Raw genomic sequence first — 25016 nt, forward strand, 5'->3', positions numbered from 1 at the left:
GCGCATTATCAATAACAAGCCCTGAAAGAATGTTCAGGGAGCCTAGCACTCAGAGCCCTGGGCAGTGGGGTGTGGTCTCTGCACGGGGTGGGGGGCATAACTGCAGGGGTCCAGGAACAGGGGAGAGGCTAGGAAAGTGTAGGTAGGGGGTGACTTCCAGGCATAGCCAACAGCCCCTAAGCATGTGCAGCAGCTGGGGGCAAGGGGGGCAATGTCAGACCCTGTGCTGAGCTCTGCCACTGTGCATCACCCCATTTCTTCCCTCTGGGTCTGGATTCTTCTATTTGGAGGACCCTGTGAACCCCTCTTTGCCCCAGCCACGAGTCAGCCATGAGTTCATCAGGGAGGCTTTCGGAGGACCCCAAACGTCTCTGGTAAAATAGTGTAACAGGAAGAGCTGAGGGCAAAGGCGTGCAGATCAGAGAGACAGACAGGCTCACAGCTGGCAGAGGGAGGGAGAGAAGGCACCGGTGCTGTGCTGTGCTGCAATTTGAGCCAGGCTTCATGGAGGATGAGCCTTTTGAGAGGAGCCCTGAAAGTCAGGTGGAATTTTGACGGGACAGCCAGCATCCTAGGCAGAAATGCATTAGCAAAGTGTAGAGGTCGGAAGAACCAGGGTTGTTTGGGGTCCAATCAACGGTCCAACTGGGCAGAAGTCCCAGGAGCATGTGTGAAAACACCAGATGAAGAATCTGGATGAAGGCTGAGGCCCGCCTGTGGGACACCAGGCTGAGGAGCTGGGACTTAGTGCTATCGGCAGTAGAGAGCCACAGGAGGCTTTGGAGCAAGGGTGTACAGATGAACAAAGCAACTGCTATACTTGCAGTCAGCATGCCTGCTCTCCAAGGGCCCCCACCTATGCAGGCGATACACAGAGTTCCAGAAGCTGCCCAGTTAAAGCTCCACACCTGTCACATACATGTGAAAAAACTTCTTGTATGTTCCCAGGACTCTGCCCATGAATGAGAGGTGTCTGCTGACTGTTTTCTTATCTCTCAAGCTCCAGGTTTGGGTCAGACCAAAGGCAGAGCCCACATTGGCCTTGCCCTGGTGCCCCTGAACTCCCATAGCCCAAGTCCGACCCTTTGCTTGACAGCTTCTCAAGAAACAGGGCCAGAAGATCCCTGGGGAAGGGCAGCCCCTGGAGAGGCTGTAGGATTCCTTTCCTTGCCTGGACCCACAGTCCAGGGCTGCTCCTGCTAAATGTGAGCAGTCACTTGACAGGTGGAAGCAGCCCAAGTTTTAAGGCCCAACTGCTTACTGCTCGGCCACTCTCTAGCCACGTGACCCCAGACATGCCCCCCGCCCCCCGAGCCTCTCATTTCCTCATCGAGAACACAGATGACAACAGCTTAGCATCTACTGGGTAAATGGACTCATGCAGGTAAAGCACACGGTATACCTTGATGCATAGAGAGCTGTTAGCTCCAGACCTGGTCCACATTTGGGGCAAAAAAATGGTCTCATTGCCAGTCTATTCAATGAGTACGAAGTCCTCTTCCTCACTGTCTCCTATTTCTCCATTAGCCTTGGAGTACTCAAGGCGAAAACTACAAGGGAACCTCTGTTTCCAACAGGAACTGAAAGAACCACAACACATCTGGGCCACAATGCCTCTTGGTGACATGATCTGAGACTGGTCTCACAAACCTCCTTAAAATATAACGACAGCTATGGGTCCCTTTCCCCATGTGTGTGTACAATCCTGTGGCCCCCAGAGTTTCCTGAAATGTTCCAGGAAAACAGATTCCTACTAACATTCAGCGAGCAGATATTCTGTGCCAGGTACCATGCCAGGAGCTACAAATTTGACGGTGAGCAAAACAGGCACTGGCGGCAGCTCTCTTGGGATCTTACCTATAGACAGGTCAGTTAGTTAAGCTAGTTAAGTACTAGAGAGAAAACAAAGGGAAGCGGAGGGGAGTGCCAGAGATGGCTATTGGGCTTTGAACTGTTGCATAGGTTGGCCAGGTGACTTCTGCCAAGGTTGGTCAAGATGAAAGGAAAGGAGGGAGCGGACCCAATGGCTATCTGGGAAAGTGCATTTCAACACAGAGAAGGGTCAGTGCAAAGACCCTTAGGACAGATGTGCCTTGTGTGTTGAGGAAGAGTCAGGAGGCCTGGAGCAGAGCAAGTGAGGGCAAGAAGGAAGATGGTGTCATCCAGGTTGGGAGAAGTGGGGAGCCGCTGCAGAAGACCTTCCTGGGGCAGGGGAGAGGAGGACGAGGGAGGTAGGAAATGGCAACCTTTCAGGTGGCACTGCAATAATCCAGCGGGAGATGCTAGTGGCCAGGCACAGAGGGTAGCAGTGGCAGAAGGGCTAGGAGCGTCGGACCATTTTGAAGATGGAGACAAGAGAGCTGTCTACCTCTCTGGATGTGGGGTGTGAGTGAAAGAAAAGAATCCAGGAAAACTGTAGGAAATTTGCAGGACGCAGCTGCGGTGAACTAAGGCGACAGACTGTGGTAGGAGTGTGTTTCAGGGACGGTCAGGAGCTCGGCTCAGGCCACGTGGAGCTGGAGATGTCTAACGGCCATTCAGGCCGTTGTGCCAAGCGGGCGGTGGATCCTCTGGCACGAGTGCGCCTGGGATCTCCCTGACTCCCAGGCCTCGCGGGGAAGCGAGGACCACCTGGTCCACTGAGGAAGTGGAGAAGTGACATAAGGGTGGAGGGAAGGCTCCTGGGAACGGATCCCTGTTTTCCACCCCCAGGATCAGTGCACTTGGAGGTGGGCGGGAAGCAAATTTTAAAACCACTCGCAACGCTCGGTAATAGACAACAGTTATGCCTGCTTCCGTTTTGTTTAATCCAATTTCCTTCAAGACGCAAATCTGCTCTCACTTTACGCGGACGCGGTGGGTCTAGGATGATCCCAGTTCCCGCATGACCCCGACCCGTCAGTGCCCCGGGTCTCCAACTGCGGCCTAGTGGGGACCGAAGGTAAGGAACTGCGATCCGTTTCGATCACCAGAGCGCAATACGTTCTCCTGGCCGCTGGCCCTCTCCAGGGCAGCCCCAGCGGGGCCCGGCCAAGGTGGATTCTTTCCCAACAGCCCAGCAGGGCCATGCACCCTCGACGCCCCCATTGGGCCGCGCTCGCCCCGGGACTGGGACGGAGGAGCAGGAGTCCGACACCTGTGCCCGCGGCGGGGCGCGGGCGTGGCTCCTCCGTCAGGAAACTTTGGGAAACGCTCCGAGGTAGCGCTCTGCTCGGGCGCACCTACGCAGCCCACGACAGGAGTTCGTTCGCTTCTGGGAGGGGGCTCGGCGCTTTCCTCGGGCCGAGGGAGTGGGCGTGGAGGGAAGGAGGGGCCGAAAGGGCGGCGGGCCCTCCCCTTTATTCCCGGCCCGCAGCTCGGCCGAGTCGTGACCAAATGTGCTTCTAACAGGTCACTCCTCTGAGGTGCAGGCAGGAGCCCGCAGGCCACTCGGGGGCTGCACTCGGCGTTGCTGCTGTCGGACCAGACGCGGCGTCCGAAGGCTGGGCTCGGGCCCCGCCGCCGCTCGGTAAGTTCAGGTTAGGAGACGCAGCCCAGATGGGGACCCCGGATGGGGGGCGCGGGCCAGACCCCGGGGGAGACGGGGAGGGCAGCCACGGGCCTTGGTGCCCGGGGGGTAGGGGGTGGGTAGAGGGCGGACGGCACGCTCCCGCTCGCCGCCGGGCAGTTCAGGAGGAAGCCGTGTTGCTGCAGAAGCCGCAGGTGTCTGCCCCGGGATAACCCCGCGCGGCGCGAGGCCAGACCAGCCCAGATCCCGCGGGGGCTCCGCCGGCCCGGGGCCAGAGAGGCGGGAGACTGGCTGGCGCGCCCGGGCTCCTCGCCGAGCACGCCTGCAGGAGGCCAAGACAGGGTCCGCACGCGGGTGGGAGCTGGGGGGGGGGGGGGCGGGGCCCCGGGGGGAGGGGCGCCTCTAGGCCACGAGCCGGGGCGGGTGCAGTTCGGCAGTCCCGCCACCTGAGAGCCCGGGTCTCCACGGCTGTCACCACGGGACACCTTGGCCGTTTGGGCGGGAGCCAGCGGGCCGACGCGGCGGCCGTGAGACCTGCGCTCCTTGCCCGGCAGCGGCCCGCGGAAGGTGAGCGCCCTCCCGGGGCGAGGGAGAGGAGGCCGGGGCCGCGGCTGGGGGTCGGTCTCTGCGGGGGAGGGAAAGGGGGACGGGCGTGGAACTGGCTACCTGAAGCTGTTACTCTGTCCCGGGTGACAATGGGGGGTCCTCTGGGGAGCTGCCAGCTCTTATTCTCTCTCCCCCCCGCCCCCTACTGTGTATCTCCCCCCCGCCCCCCACTGTGTATCTCCCTTCCCCCCCACGACCCCACTGTTTCTCGTTCCCCCACCCCACACTGTGTCTCTGTTACCCCCGTCCCCCACTGTCTCTCCGCCCCCACCCCCCACTGTGTTTCTCCTCCCCGCCCCCCACTGTGTCTCCCCCCCCCCGCCCCCCACTGTCTCTCCCCCCCGCCCCCCACTGTCTCTCCCCCCTTGCCCCCCACTGTGTCTCTCCCCACCTTGCCCCCCACTGTGTCTCTCCCCCCCTTGCCCCCCACTGTGTCTCTCCCCCGCGCCCCACTGTCTCTCTCAGCCTCCACCCCCCACTGTGTCTCTTGCCCCTTTGCCCTCCACCGAGTCTCTTCCCCCCCCGCCCCCCACTGTCTGTCTCTGCCTCCACCCCCACTGTGTCTTTCTTTCCCCCGCCCCCCTCCCCGCGTCTCTCTCGCCCCTCCGCCCCGCACTGTGTCTCTTTTTCCCCCGCCGCCCCCCTCTCCACCAGTGCCTCTCTGGGATTCGATCTCGTGCTCTCTCTGGCCTCCCGCGGTTTCAGTTGGTTTGGCACGAGCTCCCCGCCCTGTCGCTCGTGAGTGCTGGTTCTCCCGCTCTCCCAGCTCGCTCTGCGTCCCACCAGGGCGCACACGGACGGCTCGCTCGGCCCAGAAGCGGGAAGTCTACCTGCCGCGCGCGCGGGGCCCCGCTTGCTGCCCTCTGGCCAGCTCCATCCGCTCGTGCCCGGGGACGCTCGGTCACCCCGCTGTCGCCTCTGGCCAGCGGCGCACCGTCTAGGCAGGCCACCTGCCGCCTAGGGCACCGACCATCTCCCGCAGCGTGCGGAGCCACCGAGGTGAGTGTCCCCGTGCCCCTTCCTTGCCTCCCGTTGCTGCCCGGCCGCCCAGGCTGGAGTTGACTGGAGAAGCGAGGCGACCACAGGGAGGCAAACCTGCGGCCGCTTTCCTTTTCAAAGAGTGGCCAGACGGCCCGGTAGGCCCCTCTGGCTGTCGCCGCGCTTCCGCTGCCCCCCGCCCCGTGCGGGCCCGGAACTCAGCGTTTCGGGACTCCGGGTCCAGCGGGGTCGCGGGCGGGGCAGCGCGGCTTCCCCTTTAAGGCCGGAGCCGCTCGTCGCCTTGAGTGTGAGGGTGTGTGAGTGTGCGGCGTGCGTGTCTCCTCCTCCCCGAGTGACACAGCAGTGAGAAATGCCTATCAGTAACTTAAACCCCCGAAACTCCACCTTCCGGGCGCGCGGCGCGGAGCCGGGCGGTGGGAATGGAGCGAGCAGACTGAGGCCGCCGCTGCAGCGCCGCCGGCATGAACTTGGCCGCGAGCTGAAGCGGCCGGCGGCGGGCGGGCTCGGGGGGCACCGGCCGCTAGCCGGGGGAGATCTGCGACCCAGCCGGTCCGCTCGGCGGGCGCCGGAGGCCAGGCTGCCCCTTGGGCACTGCCCCCGCCGCCGCCGCCGCCGCCGCCGCGGGAGCTCCGCAGCACGGTAAGGCTGAGGGCGGGCGCGGGAGGTCCGAATGTTCTGGGGGTGCCGAGCTGCACTTGTGGCCCCCACTTGTGACCTGCGTCGCGGAGGAGCGCAGGCCCCGGGTTACTGAGGGCCGGGGGACCCCGAAGTTTGCTCCGAGCACACGGCCCACCTGGCGCTGCGCGTGGTCGCCCGCTTCTTTAACTGGTCGGGCCGAGCGGAGCGCAGCTCGCATCGCCCGGGACCGTGGCCTGTGCCTGCACCCCGGCACCCGCCGGGTGTCTGGAATCGGGCAGGGGCAGTCAAGCACTGAGGAGGGAAGGCAGAGGGGCGCGGGCCACGAGGGCTTCCCCGGCCGCGCTGGGCCACCAGGAGGCTCCCGCTTGGTCCCGGCGCACCCGGAGCCGCTCGCTGCCCGAATGCCACTGGCGATGCTGCCTTCGCATCCCGGCTCCCAGAGCCTGGGCCAGTCGGCAGTGGGCGCCGGGCGCAGGATTCACCCCCCACCCCCACCCGTAGCCAGTTTGCCGCCACCGAACGGGAGTGTGGAGTGTGTGCGCGCTGAGCCCGCCGCCTCTCGCTTCCTTCCCTGCCAAATTCTCCTCTGGAGAGCAGCCCCGAGCAGAGCTGGCGGCCGGAGGCAGCCCCGACTGGGCTCCTGCCCGGAGCTCCCGGCGCCCCCGCGACCCGAGCTCCCAGGCCTCGGAGCAGCGGCACAACCCAGCGCCAACAAGGGCGGGCGGGAAGCCCCCCGGAGCGCCGCCAAATACTTTTCACGGCCAGTTGGCTCAGCCAAGCTCCGTCCCGAGGCAGCATGTCGGAAGCCTCTTGGAAAGCTGGCCGTACGTCTGATTTTGATCCGTGATTAAATGAGGACTGAGCAGACACTAATAGGACTAGATTGCCGAAAACTGCCCTCAAGTCGTCGGAACCTGAGCAAACAGACGCACTTAGGGCCAGGGTTTCACTCCGTCGTGCCCCTACAGCCGGGTGCGGCCGTTTGGGGCACCCCAAATGTAGGTGTGGGTGTGTACGCGGGCGGGAGCACAGGATGGCTCAGGGACGTGGAGAGAAGCGACTTCACTTGCTGGGGTGGCTTGTCGTTATTCGGCAGCAGAAGGAATTCCCCCAGGGCGCCGTGCCCACGGCGAACGTGCCATTTGCAGGTAGCCGACCAAGGCCAGCTCCGGGACTTTGTGAGGGCGAGCGAGCCGGGTGTACCAGAGGCTGCCTCGCTGGAACAAAGACGTAAACTCTCCCCAAGCCTGAGTAATTTCGAAAGAGTTAGCTGGGAAGAGGAGAGGGCCCGGGTCTCCCAGGGGAGAACCCGCGGGGATCGCGCCGCCCATCCCGGGTCCCGCGGCCGGGGCGATCCGGTTCCCAGGCTTCGGCGAGCCTGCAAGCAGCATCTCAACGGGGCAGCCCAGCCTTCCGCGGGCGCGGGCCCCCACCCGAGTGATCACGGACCAGGGGGTCGGCCGCGCTCCCGCCGGGGCTTCCTGGCCGCCACGGCCGCTTGGGGCTCCCGGAGGCCGTTCAGCTTCATCCCTCACCCCGCCTCTTCTTGTCTTTATAGATTCCCTCCCTCCCTCCCATCCCCATCGCCGCCAATTCGCTTTATAAAAAGCCCCTTTGTTTCCCTGGAGGCTCGAGAGAGGGAAGGGGAAAGGGACGCAGAGGCAAGGGGCGGGGGAGGCTGCCTCCCAGTGGCTTCGAGCTGCTTGGGACAGGAGGGCAAGTGTAGGCGGTGGGGGAGGGCGCTGGGTCTCAAAGCCACTCGACAGGAATCTCGGAAGGTGTGGGGAGCCCCCGGCTCCTGGCGCCGGCAGTGCGCCGGGCAGTCCGGCCGCGGACACCCGTGGCCCCCCGCCCGGACGGCTGGGCGGGCGGCTAGGCTAGCGGGTTGGCGCGGGGGCCAGAGGCGGCGCACGCTCCGCGGAATGGGCGGACGCCGCTCGCCGCTCGCGGCTCGCCGCTGCACTCATCGGTCCCGGGCATAGGGGGCGCCCTTGCCTCGGTTTCGCTTTGCCACCCGCGCCCCTCGCCGTTAGGACTCAGGGTGTCTATCGCACCTGCTGACGGCTGAGACGACGGCTGAGACGATGGCGGCGACTCTGAGGCATTCGCCACCCCACGACTGCACCCCTCTCTCCTCCCGCGCCCTCCAGCCGCCCGCAGCCCCCTACACAGGGGTTCGAACGCTCCGCGGGGCCCCTTTGCATGGAGGGAGGGAGTCGGGACTGCCACCTCCCCTCCGAGGTTCGTCAGTGGGGACGAGGGCGCACTTCTCGACTGTGACGAGCCGGCCGCCTGAGTAGGGGTCCAAGGCCGGGCACTTGGGGGTGTTAAGAACCCACGGGTTCCCGGCATTAGTTGGAGTGAGGATTCAACCGGCCCCTGTCCCTGACACCTGCCCTGCTCCGCCCCCACCCCCCAAACTTTCGGGAAGTCGGTTTTGGGCTGAGGAATGTTAAACAGACTGTTTGCGGTAACCTTTAGCCAGCCTGTCGGCCTGACTGGCCCCGCCCCCGCCCCCCCTGACGGCTCCGCGGGTCTCCTTGTGAAGTTTGTTCAGAAAGGGAATACTGGCCATAAGAAAAACTGACAAATCAGGAGAAGCAGGCGGGGCCCGAACTCGACTGGTAGGTCTCCTGAGCAGATTCCTCCAGATCTCTTTTGCCGGTCTCCACCCCATCTTCTCGTTTAACCTCCTGGCCACGTAGTATGCGTGCCTTTTCACGTGTCCTCCTACTGCACTCTCCTCCGATCTCTGGAGGGTATTCGTAACTGTTGATCCGACATTTGTTCTCTGGTCTTTGGAATAGAAGGAGAAGCGTTAACTATCCCCACCCTCGAAACATACACGTCCCCATTGCATCTAAAAACCACAGGAAAGTACTCAAAGGGTAAACACGGGGTCTACCTTCTCCTCCCCCTTTGTGCTTCCCTTCTGGAACAAGATCATTGGAAAATAAAGCTGCTGATGTGCGAGATGGAACATATGGTGCCTCCATAAGAGAGAAGCTGAAATGGCCTTGAACCTGCCGGACAGACCAGCTGTTTGCTGCCAGCCCGAGCAGCTAATCAGCGACTTCCCCTTAAAGTAACAGCCCTCTTTTCTCTCTGCGACCAATGTGCATATTAAACAGGATATTCTCCAGAGGAGAAGCGTCCTGGGCGCGCCTATATTGGTTTGTGCTTCGTTAGTTCTGCAAAGATTGTCCCTAGTCCTGAGGGCCTTTGGCCTGGTCCCACGCGTGCCCTCCACTGCTTGAGCGTGTTACTTTCAGCACTGATGTATGAGTGTTGCTCAAAGTGGAACTTGGGAAGGAGGTGGGAGAAGGGAAAGAGCCAAGCTGAGAGATTCCAAGATGCCCAGAAGGAAATCTCTGTTTTGTTGGTACTGGCTTTAGAAAAACTAGCAATTCTCTCCCCACCTCTTAAAAATATCACAAAGAGCTGCAGCTTTTCCTTGTAAGATCTCCTTAGAAAGCATAGTCTTCTGCCTGGGACCATTTTCAGTTTTCCTTCAGTACAGTGTGTTTGGGAAAGGGGGGGGGGGGAGAAAACAGTTTGGCATTGGAAAAAGAAAAACTTGAGGAGATACGAGGAAATTCCATGTTAGGAAATCATTAGCAAAGGGTGACTTCGTCTGTTTTCCTGCCACTGACGCTGACAGTGACACAGATATGTGGGTTGAAATAGGAACGTCACTGAATTTTTAAACTCAACTAGGAAATAGCCTGTTGCTGGGGTGGGGGCGGGGGCCATACACTCACTGCATCTTAAGGTAAGAGATTTACCGTGGTTGATTCTTTGCACTAAGGAAAGGGATTTTGTCGAGGTTGGCCAGCACATTTAATATCATTTTTTTTCCTTTTAAGCGGATCACCTAAAGGCTTAAAATATGCCTGTTAATAGATTGTCCCTAGGAAACTCAACTGCTGTTTAGGTTTTTGAAATGGGTAGAAAATGATCTTGGGCAAGTGGTTCTTCTGACAGCAGAACCACTCGCCTTCTTTAAAGGGGCTTCCTATCTGCCGTAAACTTTTTCTAAGAGTCTCTTTTTTTTTTTTTTCTGCAGTGATACATTTGAGAGATCATTAGCCTGGGAGCTGGGAAACTTGTGTTCTAGAGCAATTTTCCCACTAACTGGCACAGTGATCTTGGGCAAGTCCATCCTCCCTCCTTGCCCCCCTCCCCCCACCATGACCTTGGAGTCCAAGTGCCTTCCAGCTCTAACATTCTATGATTTGTGAATGCAAGTCATCTTCTGGGGAACTGAAATAATATTGGGGTGGGGTTGGAGGCTAGATAGGTAAAGAAATGGAGCTGACATTTTGAGGGGCAGCAAGAAGAGGGAGGAAGAAAAAAGGACAGAAGGTCAATCCAAACAACACAGAAGTGGAAAGTGTTCCCTCTCTGTGTCTTTCACCCATGTGAACTTCTAACCCAGAGCATGAATGCTGGAGGCTGGAAAGCAACCTGCAGGGCTTCCTGTCTGGTACCCCTAATCTGGTGGTCTGAGGACCTGCTGACGGCCGGCCACCTCATCACTGGGTTGGTTTCCAGATAACGGGACTCAAGCTCTTTGAAATTAGACTGGCATGTCTCCAAAGGACTCATCTAGTATAGAACAGATTGGGTGCTTTGCAGTTACTCAGTCAAGGTTTCAAGGACAAAAAGGCCTTCCCCTCCACACATGTGCCCCACTGGAGCATGGGCTCTGAACTCACTGCATCCTAGTCCAGCTGGATGTTTTTTAAAAGTCACATTTCCAACTTGGAGGACACAGCAGCCATGTAAGAATCTGCCACTGTCCTGCTTGATGTTTTTTTGTTTTTTTTTCTTTTTTTTTTTTTTTTTAACCGATCACATTATGAGGGAGGACCTTTTGTCCTCTGAGCTCTCTGGCAATTATTTTGCTGCCATAAATGTTGATACACATATAATGGATGTAACTAAAAAATCTCCTTATCCAAGCAGAAAAGGCTGAGTGTTTGTTGGAGCAGATAGAATGCTGAGAGCGTGAATAGACCAACCCAGATGTGGTTGGGGAGGGAGATAAATGATCGGGGAACAGGAGTCACTTACTATGGATCAGCACAATAAACTAATTCCCATCATACACCTCTCAGAACGCCAGCCACTGGGGTAACCTAGGCAGCAGCAGTCAACTGTACGACAGGAAAGCAGCGTCACCAAGCTCAGTGGGAACAGTCTGATTTTGCAGACACAGTCCTGAACTGTCTTCCGGACTTTGAGGCAAGAAACTTCATTAATCTGTACGAACCTGACTGGGTTTTATGGCAGTGCTTATTACTTGTTTCTGTCATCACTGTGTCATAATTTCATCTGCAAGTGGAGCAGAGGAAGAACATCGGGCTCTGGGGAGCCCTCGGGCAGTTAGTGGGGAGGGGATCCCTGAGGAGATGAGGGGCTTGGCTTGTGTTACACTATTTACCTGCCAGGATTTCAGTGCATAGTCCCATGGGGTCCTGCTTGCAAGAGACCAGCCTGGCAGCTGCAGCACCAGGAGCATTTTCTTCAAGGGGAGGGGATGGAAAAAAAAAAAAACAGTTGGATTCCCTCCGTCTCCCACTCCATTGCTTTCTTCTTTCTCCCCATTCACAGAAGCTCCCCAGTTTCATCTGACCTCTTCATAATTCCCAAAGTGATCAGATTTGTCACTGTGGGGTGAGGCAAAGTGGGGGGCTTTGCTGACTGCGGGCTCCCCAGAGTGAAGCCTTCCAGGGACAGGGCTTAAATCCTGCCCAGCTTCGACAGAGCATCCCAACCACCTTCCCCTCCCAGGGTGCCCTGCTGCTTGCTCTGCCCAGTAAGTAACCCGTTAAGTGGGAAATGCTGCTTTCCTAAGACTGAGAATTGTTCCACAAGGCCCAGAGGAGGATGAGCTGAGCGTGAGCTTCCACCCTGTGCTTCTTCCTCTCGTCGGCCTGTGGGAGGATCTGGACTTGGTTTCTGCTGCTTCTAGAAGAGGCCCCTGAAGGCTGCAGGGTCTGAGCTGTTGAATGACATCTGCCTTGGAAGGACCCGGTGACCCCAGCTTGTGCCTTCTTCCATCTCTGGAGGAAGTGTGGGCCTTTTGGATCTAAAGGCCTGATGAAAGCTCTAAGCTATCCAGAATGCTTCAGACAATCTCAAGTCCTCTGTCCAGCTGTCCCTAGCCCTCTTCCCCATCCTTAACAGTGCTTTTCCACTTTGCCAATATTTGAACCTGAACCCCCCACGTCACACGAACGGCACAGGGGACAAGATCCAGCCTTGCCTTCCTTTTTGGAGACCCCCTGGCCAGGTGACCCCAGTTCCTACAGAGAATTGGCACTGGTGAACTAATGCACCTGCACATGCAGATGTTTACAGAATGTTCAAGCTGGAAGAGGAAAGTCCCATGGGTGCTAAGCAGGCGTTCCAAACTTGGTACTTACCTGAGAGTGGGAGACTGGACTTCTCTTTCCTTAGGGCTCCCCTCACTGTGCCGCCTCAGGGAAGTCGGGCCTCCTCTCTGGGCCCCACTTCCTCTTCTGTAAAGTCACAGGGCTTTTCTCTTCCAGCTGAAATCGGAGGTTGTAAGTGAAGGATCAGAGAGGGCTGAGGCTGTGGTGCCTCCAAAAGGCGTGTGTCATATCTTGTTTTCAAGTTGCTGATGGAGTGTGGGGCCACCAGTCCCTCGGAGGGCTTGGCTGGGTGGGCTTTGTTGGCAGTGGCAGGGGTTGTTTGCGTTTTGTTCTTAATGAGATCTCAGTGTGTAAGATCTGCCCCTGGAGGTTGCAACGCTGACTTTGGAATTTTAAGTGGGACAGTAGTTTCAGTGCGGTTGCCAACGTCACATGCTTTGCGTGTCTAATTCTGAAAGACTGATGTGCTTTATGCTGGGTTTGGGGAGGAGGGCGTTTCTAAGCCACTTGTCTGTCAAAGATTAATTTAACCTCTAATTACTACATTTTCTTCGCAGTTTGCCACATGATCATGTTGTAACAAAAGCTCAAAGAAGTATGCCATTTCATTTTGCCACTGCTCTCACATCCATGTGGAGGGATATGGAGTCAGATCGGACACACTTGGTGTTAAAATAATGGTGCTGACATTCGAATGAAAGTGAACAGTCTGGTTGTTTCTAGCGATCTGCCAGCTATGGGATACAGAGCATTATGGTTATATGTTATGATATTATAGTGGTTCTCGCAGCCACAGCCCTCAAAATGAGCCCTGAAAATATGGAGAGTGTCACTGCACTAATCCCAGCGGGGCAGCCAGTGCTCCGACTTATGGCCTGTGTGTTGCCTTTGGCGCATGACTAATGCCCTGCATAGGAGGGCAGCCTGGGAGCCCATCCTGTCTGCTAATAGGGCAGGTGGCGAGGTCTGGTTCCTCAGCAAAGGTGAGGCCATTATCAAATTGGAGCCTCCCAAGGGCCTGCTCCCGAGGCAGAACCCGTTCAGAGTGCAGTGGCAGTGAAATTGCAGGATTAAGCTACAGGGATGCTCCAAGCAGGCGGCTCTCCTTCCCCCTCCATTTGCCCCTCCCACCAGAGCAGCAGCCCCCTGGCAGCCCTGCAGGTCTCTTTATCCCCAAACAGCAGCAGTGGCTAATAGTCAGAGACCCCTTCCCCACCCCAAGGTGGCTGGGAAGTCTAGCTTCTCAGACAGGAGTCCTTCACATCTGGACACATGAGCTGGTTGTGGGGCCTCGCCTCCCTGCCCGCCCCGGGGAAGTCATGCAGAGCTGAACTTGTACACACACACACACGCATGCACACACAAACACACACGTTTCAGGAGCTGAGAAGCATGATAGCATGATCCCGGCTCATACACACACACACAGTCTCAGGAGCTGAGAAGCATGATCCCGGTTCATTTCACACACACACACACACACACACACACACACACACACACACACACACACACACACAGTCTCAGGAGCTGAGAAGCATGATCCCGGTTCATTTCACACACACACACACACACACAGTCTCAGGAGCTGAGAAACATGATCCCGGTTCATTTCACACACACACACACACACACACGTCTCAGGAGCTGAGAAGCATGATCCGGTTCATTTCCTCCCCAAAACATGATCCCGGTTCATTTCACACACACACACACACACACACACACACACACACACGTCTCAGGAGCTGAGAAGCATGATCCGGTTCATTTCCTCCCCAAAACATGATCCCGGTTCATTTCACACACACACACACACACACACGTCTCAGGAGCTGAGAAGCATGATCCGGTTCATTTCCTCCCCAAAACATGATCCCGGTTCATTACACACACACACACACACACACACACACACACACACACACACACACACACACACACACACACACACACACACGTCTCAGGAGCTGAGAAGCATGATCCGGTTCATTTCCTCCCCAACACACACACACACACACACACACACACACACACACACACACACACACGTCTCAGGAGCTGAGAAGCATGATCCGGTTCATTTCCTCCCCAACACACACACACACACACACACACACACACACACACACACACACACACACACACACACACACACACACACACACACACACACACGTCTCAGGAGCTGAGAAGCATGATCCGGTTCATTTCCTCCCCAAAAGGGGAGGCCCTTTGCCTTTTAGAACATGCTTTGACCCAGAAGTCAAGAACTAGAAGCTGGCATTGCCTCTCTTAATATCCTCATTCCGTCCTCTCTGGACGGCAGGACCCAGACAGACAGGGCTAGGTCTGAAACCCTTGCTCCACCAGTGGCTGAGGACAGCTTGCCTGGCCTTTTCAGCCATGTCTTTGGGTTGGCCCTTTGCAAAATTCTAAGCACACTAGTTTTGGTTCAGTCCCCCAATATTTCCCTTCCTGCATCCTAGATCTGCCCACTCGCCCTTACCTGGAAAGGCACCGTCCTTACCCTCTGCGCCTTCATTTTATTCCCTTGTGCATGTGCTAAATCGCTTCAGTCATGTTCAGTTCTTTGCAACTCTACGGACTATAGCACACCAGGCTCCTCTGTCCGCAAGAATACTGGAGTGGGTTGCCATTTCCTGCTCCAGGGGATCTTCCCGAGTCAGGGATCAAACCCATGTTTTCTGCGGCTCTTGCATTGCAGGTGATTTCTTGACCACTGAGCCCTGTGATTTCCTTACTAGGGAGAATCTGGAACCTCTTACTGGAATTATGGGATGTAAGGGTTTTCATTCCTTGGCGAGCATGTGCTCTTCAGGGTGCAGGTAGGAGGGGTTCAACAGTTAGAAAGCTGCTTTGGGAACCCCTCCCCAGCCCCATGGCATCCTGCCCACATTAAGCTGGTTCTGTCCTTGAGATTGGAACACGGCCAGGACCACCTGGCTACCAAGACTCTTCTGAACTTGATTTCATGGAAGCCAACCCTGGCTGGTCTCTTGAGCCCAAGTTCAGTTCAGTTCAGTCACTCAGTTGTGTCTGACTCTTTGCGACTCCATGGACTGCAGCATGCCAGGCCTCCCTGTCTATCACCAGCTCCCAGAGTTTACCCAAACTCATGTCCATTGAGTCGGTGATGCCATCCAACTATCTCATCCTCTGTCGTCCCCTTCTCCTCCTGCCCTCAATCTTTCCCAGCATCAGGGTCTTTTCAAATGAGTCAGCTCTTTGCATCAGGTGGCAAAAGTATTGGGAGTGTCAGCTTCAACATCAATCCTTCCAATTAACACCCAGGACTGATCTCCTTTAGAATGGACTGGTTGGATCCCCTTGCAGTCCAAGGGACTCTCAAGAGTCTTCTCTAACACCACAGTTCAAAAGCATCAATGCTTCGGTGCTCAGCCCTGTTTAGAATCCGACTCACATCCATACATGACTACTGGAAAAACCATAGCCTTGACTAGACGGAACTTTGTTAGCAAAGTAATATCTCTGCTTTTTAATATGCTGTCTAGGTTGGTCATAACTTTCCTTCCAAGGAGTAAGTGTCTTAATTTCAGGGCTGCAGTCAACATCTGCAGTGATTTTGGAACCCCAAAAAATAAAGTCTGCCAGCGTTTCCACTGTTTCCGCATCTATTTGCCATGAAGTGATGGGACTGGATGCCATGACCTTAGTTTTCTGAATGTTGAGCTTTAAGCCAACTTTTTCACTCTCCTCTTTCACTTTCATTAAGAGGCTCTTTAGTTCTTCACTTTATGCCATAAGGGTGGTGTCATCTGAATATCTGAGGTTATTGATATTTCTCCCAGCAATCTTGATTCCAGATTCAAGATTGTGTTTCATCCAGCCCCGTGTTTCTCATGATGTACTCTGCATATAAGTTAAATAAGCAGGGTGACAATATTCAGCCTTGACATGCTCCTTTACTGATTTGGAACCAGTCTGTTGTTCCATGTCCAGTTCTAACTGTTGCTTCCTGACCTGCATACAGATTTCTCAAGAGGCAGATCAGGTGGTCTGGTATTCTCATCTCTTGAAGAATTTTCCACAGTTTATTGTGATCCACACAGAGGCTTTGGCATAGTCAATAAAGCAGAAATAGATGCTCTTCTGGAACTCTTTTGCTTTTTCAGTGATCCAGCGGATGTTGCCAATATAATCTCTGGTTCCTCTGCCTTTTCTAAAACCAGCTTGAACATCTGGAAGTTCATGGTTCATGTATTCTTGAAACCTGACTTGGAGAATTTTGAGCATGACTTTACTAGCATGTGAGATGAATGCAATTGTGCGGTAGTTTGAGCATTCTTTGGCATTGCCTTTCTTAGGGACTGGAATGAAAACTGACCTTTTCCAGTCCTGTGGCCGCTGCTGCGTTTTCCAAATTTGCTGGCATATTGAGTTCAGCACTTTCACAGCATCATCTTTTAGGATTTGAAATAGCTCAACTGGAATTCCATCACCTCCACTAGCTTTGTTTGTAGTGATGCTTCCTAAGGCCCACTTGACTTCACATTCCAGGATGTCTGGCTCTAGGTGAGTGATCCCACCATTGTGATTATCTGTGTCGTGAAGATCTTTTTTGTACAGTTCTTCTGTATATTCTTGATCCCCAGATCATACCTAAAACGATTCCTGTATCTCTCGAGCTGGGTCAGCTCTTTGCCTTGTGTGGCTCACAGACTTCTTTGAGAATTATATGCAATGCTGTGTCTAATTTCAGGGGCTCATAGACCTTTCTGGAAGCCCATTTATGGCTCCCTCAGGAGTCCTTTGAGATGGGTGAAGAATGCTTCAGCGTGGCACCTTGGGCTGTGCCACATTGTGGCGTCATTGCTGGTTACCATTTGGACAGAAATGCTGCGCTGTGGTGGGAAGAACAGTGAATTTTGCCATTGGTACAAGGTGTTGACCACCTGTGGGATTTGTTCAGGTTCATGAAGCTGCCCTCAGTGTCTTCATTTGTCAGATGGGTGTATGAGAAGGCCGGCTCTACCTAGCTTAATGGTATCATGGCAGATTCCAGCAAGATGGTGTTGGTAAGATGGTCTTACAAACAGCAGGTGTGGGCACACTCTCGGGTTGCTGATTGGTTACTCTTCATTTTGCCTTCCCATTTGGCCCAAGAAATTAAAGTAAAGCAGGTCTGTTTTGACATGAGTAGTCCTTTTGTCCTTTCCTTTGAGATCGGGTAATTTACACACAGGCAAGTTAGCATAAGAGTCTGGCTTGGGAGGGATAGGGCACGTGTGTCTTGGGATTTAGACAGTTCCCAAGGCCATGCCTGGTTAAGGGTCCTGCTTGCCCTGCCCTCTTTCACTCTGGAGTGGGTCCAGGGGGTGTGTCGCTGGCCCAGCGCTGTGGAGGAGGCTCCGCGTCTGCCTGCCATGGAAGTTAGCAGATGGGATCTGCGAAGGAGCTTGGGCTTTCCCTGTCCTTTATAAAGAGCAGTGCTGGTTGGCTTTGGACTGGATTGCAGATAGACTGAGGTGTACCCACACCCTTTCTTTCTTTAATTGAACCAGCCGATTCCCCAGGCTGGCTCAGTGGAGAGGATGATGAACATGGGTGCTCAATACTGGCTCATCATGTGGTGTGGTAACCATACCCCATCCTTTGCTGGAACGTCTCGGCCTTAGCTTCATTGTTTATCTGGAGGGTAGGAATCATACAGGCCCCTGGAAAGCAGATAGCTGAACGTTGAAAGATACTGAAAGTGTTAGTTGTTCAGTCATGTCTCTTTGGGACCCTATGGACTATAGCCCACCAGGTTCCTCTGTCCATAGGATTTTCCATGTAAGAATACTGGAGTGGGTTGCCATTCCCTTCTCCAGGGGATCTTCCTGACCCAGGGATTGAACCCAGGTCTCCTGCATTACAGGCGGATTCTTTACCAACTGAGCCACCAGAGAAGCAGATGCCACCTGGTAATTTCAGACACCATCACATCATCAACTGAAACAGCAGTGCTTCTTCAGTCAGAAAGTATGGCAGTTTGTGTTTGCCCTTTGGCAGATTCCCTGTTTGCAACCAAATTTCTGAGTCTGAGAGCATCCCTATTTCCACAGTGGGAAGAACATTCACCTAGGAGTTGGCCAACTTGTGCTCCAAGTCCAGTAGGAGCCTCAGTTTCCCCATCTGCACAGTGAAGGGATTGATGAGGGGAATCTGAACACTCTGCCCCCATCTGCCATTTCATGCTTCTCTGAGTTTCCAGGCTTCCCTGGTGCCTCAGTAATAAAGAATCTGCCTGCAGTGCAGGAGACCCAAGTTCGATCCTTAGGTCAGAAAATCCCCTGGAGAAGGGAATGGCTACCCACTCTAGTATTCTTGCCTAGAGAATCCCCACAGACAGAGGAGCCTGGTGAGCTATAGTTCATGGGGATCACAAAAAGTCAGACATGACTGAGCAACTAACACTTTAATTATAATATTTGAAAAGCAGAAATCATAATTTGTTTTTGAAACGACCTGAGGCTTAAAAGAGTGGGGGTTTCATTTTAGTTTGGTAGGTGGAGACGGTGACTGTTAAAGAGAAGAGAAGACTTGCAGAAGTTTGGGTAAAAACAAAAAGTGGATATGGATTTATGTAGGGCCAAAGAATGGGCTTCCCTTGTGGCTCAGCTGGTAAAGAAACCGCCTGCAATATGGGAGAACTGGGTTTGATCCCTAAGTTGGGAAGATCCCCTGGAGAAGGGAAAGACTACCCTCTCCAGTATTCTGGCCTGGAGAATTCCATGGACTGTATAGTCCATGGGGTGGCAAAGAGTGGGACACGACTGAGAGACTTTCACTTCCAAAGAATGGGGAAAGCATGAATTCCCTTAAAGACCTCTGCTTTTACACATGAGGATGCTGGGGCTGGATCCCCCAGCAAGCCACCAGGAGCTGAGCTGACCCTGGACTCAGGCATTCCTGCTCTCAGCCCACTTGGGGGCTCTTTGCCCCACCCCATAGGTCATAGATCCTTACAGAAGAAGCACCCAGGCTTCCAGCTGGGCTGGGCCTGTAGTCAGTAGAATAGAAGATTGAGAGATTTTCATTTCTAGCCATCAAATAGTAGCTTATCAAAAAGGGATTTTTGTCCCCATCTCTGTCCCCAGCACCTGAGTTGTTCGCAGCTAAATACTTTTGATGGCCTAGTTTTAAATGATTTTAATTTAAACAGGTAAGATGCTTTGGGTTTGACTTCATATTTGCTAATTTTCATTATGAGAGAAATAAAAGAACAAAGCCCGCAGCCCCACCCCACCCCCGATTTTTGCAGTGACTAACAGTTTGTCTTGTCTAAGAGAAGCTTTTGCACCACTGTTTGCACCACTGTTTGCACCCATAGTACTCACCAGGTTTGCTTGTTTGTTAGTATTCTAACCATATAAATGTATTGGCCACCTGTACTTCATGGGGTTCCTACGAACTGTACCCAGCTTGTCCCCACAGGGTCAGCAGCTCTAGGACTGTTTCTCTTGGATCCGGCCCAACCAGCCACCTCTTCTCTGGGCCTGGCCACCACCTCCTCTGGCCTGGGACAGGACTACTGTGGGGATGTAGAGTTGGAGAGATCCTGGTCTGAGAGGGAGGCAGCCTGGATGCCAGGCTCAGCTCTGCTGCCTCACTGTGTGGCCTTGGATAAGTCCCTTTCCGTCTCTGGGCCCTGTAGGTCCCTTGACTACAGTGAGGGGCTGGCCTAGAGGGATGGTGGGCTCCCTGAGATTTTTCTTTTTATTGGTTTGGATTGTTCTATTTGGAGAATGTGATTTGACCAGTGGATTATATGACCTTTAAATCTTTTCTAGTGGTTAATTTCAGTAATTGTCTGAAAGAGGAAGGGAGACATCAAGTCCAAAAAAAAAAAAAGATGAAAATCGCTCTAGCACTTTTAAGTATATGTGCTTCTCTGCCCACATAGTTCCTGAAGGCTGTCTGCCTTTTGGAAAAATGTATCTATTCCCTCCCCCTCACATAGATTTAAGAGCATTGGCCTTGAAATCAAAGCAGAAAGGGAGGTGGGAAAAGAGGGCAGTGCCTAAGACCCTTCTCTCTCCTGTGGACCCTGTCGGGGTTGAAGACGGGGATATCGGGCTGCCTCTCCTTTCCCCCTTGAACAGCAGGAAAGGTGGGGTCAGGATGAAACTGGAACTTGGATGCTGGTCAGTTCAGGAACTGTTCAGAAATCATTTTGAAAAGCTGATTCAGCAAAGATTTTGTGTGTATGTGTCTATTTTGTGCCAGGCACTGTTAGAAAATGAATGTATGGGGATGAATGAATGGGTGGACAGATGGATGGAAGGTAGAATAAGCAGATACATGAGAGTTAAGACGTAAAAGGCTACTAAATGCCCACGGTGAAAGAACTTATGCCAATTAATGATGTGTCAGGGATATAAGAGTGACCAAAACAGAAAAACCCTCATGGACGATAGTCTTGTGGGGGAGACAAATAACAGCAAGATTAATATGTAAAAACTATAATATGTTTGAAGTGATGTATCTTGAAGAAAAATGAATCGGGGAAGCAAGTTGGGGGATGTTGGGCAAGGGTGCACTTTTGTTTTCTCTTTAGTAGGTACTTTATTTTTATTAAGTTTCAGTTGATTTACAATGTTGTGTTAGTTTCTGGTGTATAGCAGCTGTTCTTTTCAGATTCTTTTCCATTGTATTTTATTACATGATACTGAATATAGTTCCCTGTGCTATACAGTAGGACCTTATTGTTTATCTATTCTGTATAGATTTCTTTGTATCTGCTAATCCCATACTCCTACTAATTTATCCCTCTCAGACCCACTGCTCCACAGTGGTTGCATCAATTTACATTCCCACCAACTGTGTAGGAGGGTTCCCTTTTCTCCACACCCTCTCCAGCATTTATTATTTGTAAGCTTTCGATGATGACCATTCTAGGCAGTGTGAGGTGATACCTATTGTAGTTTGGATTTGCATTTATCTAATAATTAGTGATACTGAGCATCTTTTCATGTGCTTGTTTGCCACTGGTATGTCTTCTTTGGAGAAATGTCTTCTGCCCATTTTTTATTGATTTTTTTTTATATTGAGCTGTATGAGCTGTTTAACTTTGGGCAGCCTGTATGTTGATGCTCAGGTCTATGTTCCTGTGTTGCTGGAGAGTTTTCATGGTATATCTTGCTCTGGAGCTTATTGGCTCTTGGGTGGTGGTTGGTTTGAATATTTTGGACATTAATCCCTTTTTGGTCACATTGCTTGCAAATAATTCTCTGATTCCAATTTTGTTTGTAGTTTCCTTTGCCATGCAAAAGCTTTTAATTAGGTCCCATTTGTATTTTTGCTTTTATTTCCATTACTGTAGGAGACAGATCCAAAAAAATATTGCTGTGATTTATGTCAAAGAGTATTCTGCCTATGTTCCCTTCTAAGAGTTTTATGGTGTCATGTCATTTTGAGTTTGTTTCTGTGTGTGGTATGAGGGTATGTTCTAACTTCATTAGTTTACATGTGGCTGTCCTGCTTTTCCAACACCACTTGCTGAAGAGACTGTCTTTTCTCCATTGTATATTCTTGTTTCCTTTTTCAAGATTAATTGACCATAGGTGTGTGGGTTTATTTCTGGGCTCCAGTCTGTTCCATTGATGTTTGTTTTTGTGCCAATACCACACTGTTTTGATTATTGTAGCTTTGTAGTATTGTCTGAAGTCTGGGAGGTTTATGCCTCCAGTTCTGTTCTTTAAGATTTCTTTGGCAATTCTGGGTCTTTTTCAGTTTTAGGATTATTTGTTCCAGTGAGAAAGCTCATGGTTATTTTGGTAGGGATTGTATTAACTCTGTAGACTGCTTTCAATAGTATGGCCAGTTTAACAATATTAATTATTCCAGTCCAAGAGCATGGGATATATTTCCATTTCTTTGAATCATTTTCAGTTTCATTTATCAATGTTCTATAGTTCTCAGTGTATAAGTTTTTTACGTCAAGGGTACACTTTTAAATATGGTGGGCAGGAAGGACCTTGCTGAGAAGGTAAGATTTGAACAAAAACTTGCAAAACTATTTATCAACTAGGCCAGTTCTGCCTACAAGAAATATAATGCAAGTCATAATCACGAGCCACACATGCAGATTAACATTTTTCTAGTGGCCACATTAAAAAAGTAAAAAAGAAACAGATGAAACTAATTTGAAAAATATATTTTATTTAACCTAATCTATCTAAACTTATGGGGTTTCCTGTGTGACTCAGTGGTAAAGGATTCACCTGCAATATGGGAGACAGAGGTTTGATCCCTGATTTGGGAAGATCCCCTTGAGAAGGAAATGGCAACCCACTCCAGAATTCTTGCCTGGAGAATCCCGTGGACAGAGGAGCCTGGCGGGCTACAGTCCATGGGGTCACAAAGAATCAGACACGACTGAGTGACTAAACATATACACATACCTTCTTTGGAGAAATGTTTGTTCAGATCCTTTGCTCATTTTATTATTTTTAAAGATTTTTTAAAAATGTGGACCATTTTTAAAGTCTTTTATTGACTTTGTTATGGTATTGCTTCTGTTTTCTCTTTTTTAACCTTTTGATTTTTTGGCCATGAGGCATTTGGGATCCTAGCTCCCTGACCAGTGATAGAACCCACATCCCCTGCATTGGAAGGTGAAGTCTGAACCACTGGACCAGTAAGGAAGTCCCTGCTCACTTTAAAATGGGATTGTCTTTCTATTGTTGAATTTTAAGAATTCTTTATATATCCCTAATACTTAGTCCCTCATGGGTGGTGGTGGATTTGTTTCTAAGTCATGTCCAGCTCTTGCATAGCCCTCCAGGCTCCTCTGTCCATGGGATTCTCTAGGCAAGAATAGTGGAGTGGATTCCATTTCCTTCGCCACTAGACCCTCATACATTATATGAATTGCAAATGTTCTCTTCCATTCAATGAGTCATTTTTCCACTTTTATGATGGTTATTATTTGTAGCACAGAAGTTTTCATTTTGATGAAGTCTGATTTATGTATTTTTTCTTTTTATCACTTGTGCTTTTGATAGCATGTCCAAAAAAGCCATTGCCTAATTCAAGATCACAAAGATTTATTCCTGTGTTTCTTCTGTGAGTCTGATAGTTTTAGTTCTTACATTTAGGTCTGTCTTCCATTTTGAGTTAATTTTTGTGTGTAGTGAAAAAAGAGTCTAACATCATTCTTTTGCATGTGGATATTGAATTGTCACAACATCTTTTACTGAAAAGACTTATTTGTCTTGACGCTCTTGACAAAAATCAGTTGAGCACAATTGTAAGATTTATTTCTTGACCCTCATTTCTTTTAAAATTTAACTATAGTTTATTTACAGTATCATGATACTTCAGGTTACAGGTTATTACAAGATAATGAATATAGTTCCCTGTGCTATACAGTAAATCATGGTTGTTTATCTGTTTTATATACAGTAATGTGTATCTGTTAATCCCATACTCTTAATTTACCTCTTCCTCTCCCTGTTCCACTTGATAACCATAAATTTGTTTTCTTTGTCTGTGAGTCTGTTTTGTAAGTAAGTTCATTTGTGTCATTTTTTAGATGATATATATAAGTGATATCATAGAATATTTGTCTTTCTCTGCCTGATTTAACTTAGTATGATAATCTTTAGGTCGATCTAGGTTGCTGCAAATGGGAATATTTCATTCTTTTTATGACTGAGTAATATTCTGTTGTTTATATATTTAACATCTTCTTTATCAATTCATCTGTTGATAGACATTTAGGTTTGCTTCCGTGTCTTGGCTATTGTGAATAGTGCTTCTATGAACATTGGGGGTGCATGTATCTTTTTGAGTTAGAGTTTTCTCTGGGTATATGCCCAGGAGTGGGATTGCTGGGCTGTATGGTTACTCTATTTTTAGTTTTTAAACCGTCATACTGTTTTCCATAGTGGCTGCACCAATTTACATTTTTACTAACAGTGTAGGAGGGTTCCCTTTTCTCCACACCCTCTCCAGCATATATTATTTGTAGACTTTTTGATGATGGCCAGTCTGACAGGCATGAGGTGATACTTCATTGTAATTTTGATTTTCATTTCTATAATAACTAGTGATGTGCATCTTTTCATGTGCCTCTTGGTCATCTGTATATCTTTGGAGAAATGTCTACTAAGGTGTTCTGCCTATTTTTTGGTTGCATTTTTTTTTTTTTGGTATTGAGTTGTATTAGATGCTTGTATATTTTTTGAAAATTAACCCCTTGTTGGTTGCATCATTTGCAATATTTTGTCCCAGGCTGTAGATTATCTTTTCATTTTGTTTATGGTTTCCTTTGACTGCAAGGAAATTCAACCAGTCCATCCTAAAGGAAGTCAATCCTGAATATTCATTGGAAGGACTCATGCTGAAGCTGAAAGTCCAATATTTTGGCCACCTGATGCGAAGAACTGTCTCATTTGAAAAGACCCTGATGCTGGGAAAGACTGAAGGCAGGAGAAAGAAACAACAGAGGATGAGATGGTTGGATGGCATCACCGACTCAATGGACATGGGTTTGAGTAAACTCCAGGAGTTGGTGATGGACAGGGAGGCCTGGTGTGCTGCAGTCCATGGGGTCGCAAAGGGTTGGACATGACTAAGCAACTGAACTGAACTGAACTTGTGCAAAAGCTTACAAATTTGATTATGTCTTGGCCCTCATTTCTGTGTCGTTGATCTATCTATATGCATCTATCCTTACGCCAGTAGAGGGCTTCCCTGATAGCTCAGTTGGTAAAAAATACACCTGCAGTGCAGGAGAGCCCGGGTCAATTCCTGGGTCAGGAAGATCCACTGGAGAAGGGATAGGCTACCCATTCCAGTATTCTTGGGCTTCCCTTGTGGCTCAACTGGTA

General features: G+C 51.5%; 1 protein-coding gene across 2 annotated transcripts in view; it reads left to right on the forward strand.

Moving 5' to 3' along the window:
* Nucleotides 1-5501: 5501 nt before the first annotated feature.
* The window catches only part of MAMLD1 (mastermind like domain containing 1), a 108898-nt gene continuing 89383 nt past the window's right edge, over nt 5502-25016 (forward strand). For both annotated transcript variants that reach the window (XM_043896676.1, XM_043896674.1), the window contains exon 1: nt 5502-5752. The gene's annotated coding sequence lies outside the window, so the exon portion shown is untranslated. The remainder of the gene's footprint in view (nt 5753-25016) is intronic.

This window comes from Cervus elaphus, chromosome X (assembly GCF_910594005.1).
Source record: "Cervus elaphus chromosome X, mCerEla1.1, whole genome shotgun sequence".
NCBI classification, from domain to species: domain Eukaryota; kingdom Metazoa; phylum Chordata; class Mammalia; order Artiodactyla; family Cervidae; genus Cervus; species Cervus elaphus.